This window comes from Fistularia commersonii, chromosome 5 (genome assembly GCF_037954325.1).
Source record: "Fistularia commersonii isolate RoL2024-O1a breed Wild chromosome 5, RoL_Fcom_v1.0, whole genome shotgun sequence".
Classification (NCBI taxonomy): Eukaryota; Metazoa; Chordata; class Actinopteri; order Syngnathiformes; family Fistulariidae; genus Fistularia; species Fistularia commersonii.
The window spans coordinates 5696078-5703879 of NC_141288.1; positions in this window are offsets into that span (position 1 = coordinate 5696078).

Consider the following 7802-nt stretch of genomic DNA (forward strand, 5'->3'; position numbering starts at 1 on the left):
ATATATAGATATGTACATATAGGTATATATCTATATATGTATATGTGTGTAAATAAATCACGGAAATGATAGCGTGGAATGTGTGAGGGGGTCACTGCAAATGTACACAGAAGTTCTGCAGGCCTTCACTGTTTTGTTCTCCTTTCAGCTCATTGTTTTGTTTTGTTCAGTGCATTCAATTTATGGCTCAATCCGTCCTCTCTGCATTTCTGATTCCAGCTGGCAGTGGGCTGAAATAAATTAAAAATAAAACAAAAACTTGGTGGGCTACCTGCACCGAAAACAAGATTTTATTTTCTCTGTTTTGTTTTGTCGGGAAACAGCTGGTATAATTTTATCGCTTGTTAGTATGAAAAAAAAAAAAAGGAAAGCGGAATCAAGGTTAAGGGGTAAACTTCTCCCTTCCTACCCGCTGAGTCTCTGTAAGTGCAGAACAATAAATGTGTCTCACAAGTGTACATGCAAGTGCATTATATCTTATGAAAATCACTCAGCGTGACACTTGGTTTTCCTTTGTGATGTTTAGAAAATAATCAGCACGGAAAAAAAAGGAATGAATAAAAATGCAGATGATATGATGAGCTGAAGAGGGGAAGCGAGCAGGTATCTCTACTCACTTTATTGCACCAGAAGGGTGAAGTTGATGTGCATCAAACGTCATGGGAAAAGTCGTCCTAGCAGACAGTCAAGTGGCCTAGACTAGGACAGAATAAGAAAATAAAATTAGTTATAAAGGCAAAATAATGTAAACTTGCTACAGGGAAGGTCTTAAAAAACTCAGGGCCCCTGGGCTCACACTGGGCCCCTCCCATCTTTCACACAAATATACATAAGAAATGGTTAAATATCTTTGTTTCTACAATACATATATAACGTAACATTCTATTCCACCCTTCTGCAGTCTGTGCCTTATCTGAAACCCCTCCCTCAAAAAAAAAAAAAAAAAATCCTGGACACCCGGCTATCAAATAACACGGAATAATGGCGAAAAGATTAGGTAAGAGAAAAATAGATTCAGAAAGCAGGGTATTTAACCTGCAGTGGACAAACAATTATTTTTTTTTTTCAATTCAAAGAAAGGGCTGTTTGTCTCATCTGTCAAGAGACGGTGGCCGTATTAAAAGAATACAATCTGCGCCGACACTATGAATCCCGTCACCAAGACAAGTATGATAGCTTGCAAGGCCACATGCGAGCAGACAAGCTCTGAAAGCTAAAAAGTGGACTGTTAGCTCAGCACAGTACATTTGTACGCCAAACTCCGCTGAACGCTCTGTTCGAGCAAGCATTCGGATTTCTCAAGTGATAGCGAGCAGCGGTAAACCTTTCACTGATGGAGAATTTGTCAAGAAATGTTTGAATGCTGTCGCGGAAGAAAGATATCTTTAATGTCCTGAGTCTTTGGGGAGGACATTGAATGAATACAAATTGAATAAATGTTTATGTTTAGACGCCTCTGTGATAGGCACATTTTTTGTTACTGCGGGAAAAAGTTTGGGGACCCCTGTTCCAGACTAAGAGTTTGTCGGACGAGGGGATGGTGTTGATGCACCTCACCTGGAAAAGGGGAGATAGGAGCCTCCTCTAAGAGTCAGGCTTAGGAAAAGACCTCCACCACAGTTTGGTGCCTGGAACGAATACAGATGGATTTTCTTCTTCTTCTTAAGATTGAGAAGCATTGGGCAGGTGTTGGCGAGGCCCCTGGTGGGGCCCCAGAGTCTTGGGGTCTTCTGGGTGCAGCACAAGGGTGGCCTCCTTTGGATCAGATGTAGCAGGAAGGAACACTCCGACAGCTGTGTGTGTTTGTGCGCACACATCACCAGGGGTTTTTGTTGGCACACTTGTGTGTGCAGCATGTACCTGCCAAAAGGAACACCATGCCTTAACAGAAGGATGTTCATGAGTTTCCATGGTAACAGAACTCCCCTCCTTCTCCTGGGACAATGACTGATGATGGACTTGGTTGTTAGATCACCAGATCCTGGACGCTCGGGTGGAGAGAGGAGCACAGCTGTCGGCTGACCACCACCTGATAGGGTAAGACCTGGAGATTCACAAAAAGAGGGTGGGTTCGTGGGAAATATCGGAGAAAACATCTTAGATCCCACCGCTTGAGGAGGTCAGGTAGTTGGACTCCAAAATTTAGCCAAGCTAGCCGGAAAGGATGGCGACATCTGGGTAACGGTTCAGTCGGCCCACAGAAGAAGGCCTTTCCCGTTGGAGGACCGGGGTACAATTTGGGGACGCCCTCAAACCTGAGCCCACATCCACGCCGACGGTCACCTCCCTGTCGGACGCCGATCGCACTCTTCTGAAGATACAGAGATAACAAACTTGGTCTTGGTTACGTCTGGAAAAAAAAAAAATCGAATAAAAACCGCTAGTGATGTAAATTTCAAAGCCTCGGAGTGTTAATCCCCGTCGTCTACTGAAAAAGCCTGCCGTCATCACCATGTCGGCCGATATTACTCTTTTGTCTAAACATAGATTTGTAAAACACACAGAGTTATAACGTTTTATTGCTTAATGGGTGGTTTTGGGGGGTGAAGCAGCAGCCCTCGTAAATCACAACAACACCGAGCTCCCTCCGGTTCTCCCGCTGCTCCGGATCGCCAGCGACGCCTCGCTCAGTACTTTTCCCACAAAACATCTGCTTTATCACATAAAAAAAAAAAAACAAAAACAACAATTATTCTTGACCCTAAAATCCACACCGTAAAATTTGAAAAGTCGGATTTACTTTACTTTAATCCAGATATTTCAGTAAATCCATCATCTTTGGTTTTTTTGTATCTTTTCATTTCATCTAAAATCCCAGTTGAAAAGGTTTTTTGTTGATCAAACTTAAAAACACCAGCAGGAAAACTGACTGAATATAAATTTATTTCATTTTTTTTTTTTTTTGTTAATGTCCTTTTTGGACGGGTTGCGGTGGAGAGAGAGAGAGACAGGAAATGTGGGCTGGGTGGGTGGGTTAGTGGGTGGGAGGTAGTGGAACGCTTCAGCTGGGAACGAAACCAAATCAACATTTTATTTTGACACTGTGATGAAAACAAAAGTAGCTGAGAGGTAGAACATGTCCCGTCACACACCGCAGACGCCCGTTTTTTTTCCCCTCTTTTTTTAACTCGGATCGTAAAAAATGACAAAATCCAGGCCGCTTTAGAATCTATCGACCTTACTTATTACAGCGTCCCCACCTGGCCACCTTGAGTTTTCCACCGTGCGGAGCATCGGTGGAATCGGTCTCGGACCCTGAGGGGTTTCCGAGAGCAGGCTCGAGTCTCGAGTCAAATCCAACATTGAGAAGAGCACAAGTCTCCGGCACAAGACTGAAAAACGGTGGTTTAACAAAATAGAAAAAACAAGGTAATTCTCACAAATATGGTGTTATCTACCGTTCCTCGTGTTTTTAAATACAACAAAATGCTTTGGTCAAAGATCCACCTCGGGGTCAATGGGAGGGACGACATTGTCCTTGTCAACTCCAGATTTGTAAATACCGTCCATTAACCTGAAAGCTAGTCACAAAAACATGATTTCTTTTATTTCTAGTTCATACTGCTTATCCTGCTCATGCTTGCAAGGCTACTGGAGCCGTCGACCAGTCACAGGGTCACAGACACATACAACTATTCACCCTCTTATTCAGACGTCTGGGCGATTTAGGATTTTCAATAATCCTGCTGTATGTTCTTTGACCGTGGCGGGGAACCCGGAGGAAACTCGTGCAGAATCGTGTAGAATAAGCTCCGGTGATCTTCTCGTTGAGGCAGAAGCTGCTGTTGACTCATTAACATTTTGGGTTTAACAAAAAAATAAAATAAAATTAAAGTAAACCTGCTAGTGAGAGTATCAGGGTTTGAGGAACATAAACGTGCTCCTCATCCTGACCAATGGGGACGCCCGATCCTAAACCGGCCAATCAGGATTTTGCTTTGTCTTTACTGGTCCCGCCCACAGGAAGCAGGTTAAATAGAAAAAAAAAAAAAATTGTTCAAAGTTCTGGAAAAATTAGACTCTGTTCTAACACACACCCAAAATGATGATTTTTAATTTTCAAATCATTTAATTTGCCGCGTTAGCATGCTGTTGGTGCTTCTGCTGTCGGATCCCGGCGCTAATCCTTTCTGTCCGGCTGCACAAAAATAACTCCACATTAGCGGAGAAGAATCCGGGCAATTATAGCGATAGCACTTGGTGTCCGGACATCCGACTCTACAAAAACCCCGCCGAGCCGCCGCCGGTGGAGTGGAGCGGAGGCGGAAGCGGAAGGCCTCAAAGAGTTTGAGGTTCTTGAGAAAGTGATAATAGCACCCCTTCCCACCATCCAGACAGGTTCAGCCATCGTGGCCGATCGGCGCTGATATGTTCAAAAAAGGTGGTTTTTTGATCGTCAACAGGCTCCACGGAATTTCCTGACCCCCCCTAACCCCACCTCCCGGTTTTTCTTTTTTTAAACCCAGGCTGCTGTGACCCCTGCGTGTTACTACGGAAACACGGCGTATTAAAAACAACCCCCCCTTTTTTCAGTTCGCTTTGCTCCATGACGCACCTTTATTTCTTCCATATGAAGGGGTGGCAGGGCCGCAGTGCATGGGCTTCAATATCAATATTTGCCACACGCAACAGCACCACGCCCTGCTCAGCCACTTGGGAAGCACACACACACACAGAAATTACAATCACTTGCAATAGATACCCTTCCTGTATTGTTTTTGCAAAGATTTTTTGAAATGTATTTATTAAGCCACTGCAAAACGAAGGAAATACAACACAGAAACCATCAACTAATTTACAGAATAGGAGCAATAAGATGTGTGTTTGTGTGTGTGTGCATGCACTTGCATGTGTGTGTGTCCTGAAGTGAACCTGTCTGTGTGTGTGTGTGTGTGTGTGTGTGTGTGTGTGTGTATGTGTGTGCGTGTGTGTGTGTGCCTGGACATACAGAGTAGGGGTGGGAGGAGGGTGGGGGTCCTGTGCCCCCTCCCATTTTGGGTACCAGCCCTGCAACGCCCCCACACACACCCCCACTCACATGCACTCACACTCACCCACACACACACACACACACACATACACACACTGCCCTCCATCCTCTGCCGCCGCTCACACAGGTCTGCAGAGCCCGCCTTCGTCTGACACCCCCCCCCCCCACACATTTTCAACCTCCTCATTTACATTCTGTGCCACCGTGCGTGTCACTGCGTGGGGGTGGGGTGGGGGGTGGGGGGGTTCGGGGGTGTTTTGGGGTGCCTTTTCGTACCCCAAAAAAAAGAATGTGCAGGATTTTTTTTAATGCATTTAATGCACCCCCCCCATAAAAAAATGGGTGGGAGTTAGGAGGTGGGGGGGGGACCTGCACCGATTCGGCGCAGGAACGAGAGTCCTCCCAGCAGAACCCGGCCCCAGACACTCGCCTGTTGTTAAGAACAGAAAAAAAAGGGGTGTGTGCGTGTGTGTGTGTGTGTGTGTGTGTGTGTGTGTGTGTGTGTGTGTGTGTGTGTGTTGGGGGGGGGTTGTAAATATGCGAAATGTGATTTTCAGACTCAGCCCCGATTCACATGACTTGCAAAGATGAACACTTCTTGCAGCCAACGCGCTCCTTCCCACAGCAGAAGGGAGTGAAAACAAGCCGTTCCCTGGTCAATGAGTTCACTCGGGCGGACTTCTCCTTAGACAAGGCTGCGGGGGGTTTGGTGGGGGTCTTGCGAACCCAAGTGAAAAGAGCTGGAGCGAGGAGGGGTGGGGAAGAGGGCTGGAGAGAGGGAGAGAGAGAGAAACCTGGCACCAAGACAGTTTAGAGCACTGGGCATTAGAGACGGCGAACAAGGGAAGGTCAACCCCCCCTTCCCCTCCCTCTCTCCTTCTTCCTCCTACTACTGCATCAGCAGATGTACTGCACAAGCCCATCATCATCGCTGCCAGACCACAGCTACAGTGATAACAGGAAAGTCTGTGATGAAGCATTTACACGCTAGATTGTGGAGGATTTTTTTTCTTTTTTTTTTTTTTTTTTACTCCAAGAGGCAGGGGGAAAGATGAGGAAAAATTCACATCTGGGCATCAGTGGCAAGCCACGTCCCTGATCTGATGCTAACAAGGTCATCCTGGGGCCTGAAAGCAGCTTTGTGCCTCCAATCAGGAGGAGCACCATCATCGTATTTCCACGTCGGTATCAGCAGCTCCTGGCGGTGATGCAAGGGTGTGTGTGTGTGTGTGTGTGTGTGTGTGTGTGGTGGGGGGGGGATACCACCGGTGCAACATCTTGCCTTCTCGGGCGTCCCGGGAGATAAGTGTGGTCACAGATTGAGGTCACGCATCAGTTAAGGTGCAAAGCCAACATTTGCGGCGATCTTGCAGGCATCAGCCACTCGCAACCCTGTATCCACAATTAGCAGTCGCGGCGCATTCACCGCCCATTTCCCGCCTAACCAAAAAGGCAGATTATCCATCGTTGGCGGGTCTCCGCTAGTTATTTATCACATTTGTGTCACGATTTACTAATAAAAAAAAGCTAACCTGTTAGCATGTCAAATAACCTCCTGTCATCCTCCAGGGTTCGGACATATTGGTCGTCCGGAAAATATTCGGAATCAGCACAAGTTTGCGTTTATTGGCGACACAATGGGGCAAATATGAAATCACCCCTGAATGCTCCCCATCTCCGCTAGAGTTTGGTAACCCCTCCCTGGACCTCAGCTCGGTGGACCCAAGAGTGACTGCCGGCGGCACGTGTCAACCCAAGACATTTGACCCCCCCCACAAACACACACCCACACACCCACACAAACCGGCTAACTGTTGCATGCCTGCGGCCTCGGTCACCTTTAGGATTTCCCCGCTAGCTCCGCGCTGTGCACGCCGGGATACACGCCACTGTCCTGCTTTGTGATTGGGTCGCGCCGCTGATCTAATGTTGAGGGATTCGACATGTCGTCATCTGCTGTAGCCCTCCTCCAGAGCCCCCGCCTTGTGTGAGAAAGCCACACACACACACACACACACACACACACACACACCAGTCATTGCTATTTTTTCCTCCAGTGGATGCAGTAGGGGCCCCAGGGGGCCCCCCCTAACATCATAATTGTGGGCGGCTTTGCACAATATGAGCCCTGTCAAGTGTTTGTCAGTCTACCAGGGCAGCATCTGGCTCAGTAGTTAAATCCAAGGTGGCTCAAATAGGAATGGGGGGAGGGAGGGTGAAAAGGAGGGGGGGGCTATCATCATCATAAATTCACAGATGTTTTTACTTTCCCACACTGTTTTTTTTCTCGTTTTTTTTTTTTTTTTTTTCTTATTATTTTTAGATGTGTCACTCAGCTCGTGAAAACAAATATCATCAGGTATCATTTACCGGGCTAATTTTCAGTAGCAGTGGCGGATTATCGGCGATCAAGCAAGGTGGTGAAAAAAAATCCTGCACAGATGCAGAAAGTTTGGAGGTTTTCCTTCCTTTTTTTTTTTTTTTCTTAATCTGTGGTTTACATGTGCCCATTTGCACATTTTTCCATATCCATGCCTGCAGCTCAGATTTTGCATAAAGCCTTTAAATTATTATTCTTTTCTAAAAAAATCATTATTATTGATATTAATCAAATTAGCAGAGCAGTAAGTGGGACAGGGTTTGGAATTTTTTTTCTTAATCTGTGGTTTACTTGTGCCCATTTGCACATTTTTCTGCATCCATGCCTGCAGCTCAGGTTTTAGATTAAGCCTTTTAATCATTATTTTATATATATTTTTTAAATCACTATGATTGATATTAATCAAATTAGCAGGACAGTAAGTGGGACAGG